The sequence below is a fragment of the Sinocyclocheilus grahami genome, unplaced genomic scaffold (genome assembly GCF_001515645.1).
Source record: "Sinocyclocheilus grahami isolate Dianchi unplaced genomic scaffold, SAMN03320097.WGS_v1.1 scaffold646.1, whole genome shotgun sequence".
Taxonomy (NCBI): Eukaryota; Metazoa; Chordata; class Actinopteri; order Cypriniformes; family Cyprinidae; genus Sinocyclocheilus; species Sinocyclocheilus grahami.
Window position 1 is genome coordinate 1,920,080 of NW_015505825.1, and position 626 is coordinate 1,920,705.

The window sequence follows — 626 nt, forward strand, 5'->3', positions numbered from 1 at the left end:
ATCCAACTAATCAAGTCCTTCAGGCTTATTTGAAAACTTCATGGTTTGTGTGTTGGAGCAGGGTTGGAACAAAACTCTGCAGGGCTGCGGCCCTCCAAGAACGGAGTTTGACACCCATGAGTTAGAGAAAACATAGGTGTATACCAGGGAGACATATGAGATAAAGGTAATTAATGGAAATAACCACGTCACTATGTTCATCTGGTTTATATAATTTATAAAGAACAGTTTCATAGAAGTTACAAATACACTTAACCCTTTTGGAGATTATTTTACACATGCACAACCTGGTTCATTTATACAGTGTTTTCATGCTTTCTGAGCAGCTCATCCATGTTGTGTGTGATGTCACTGGAAGTTCCATCTGTATAAATATATACACAGGGGTGGCCAAAATGATTTATTATTATTAGTATTTTCACCAGCTAAAAAATGGTTTTAAGTCTATCTTTTGCTGTAGTGTGTAAGAAGGAAATATCAGTTTACATTTCAAAAGATTAATTTTGCCGTTAATTGTAATAATCCAGTGAGAATTTTGTCTGACAACAGCCAGTGCTCCACACAGAGATCTGATATCCAGGCTGTCTGGAATGACATGAAGAAACAGAACAAACTGAGACAGACTA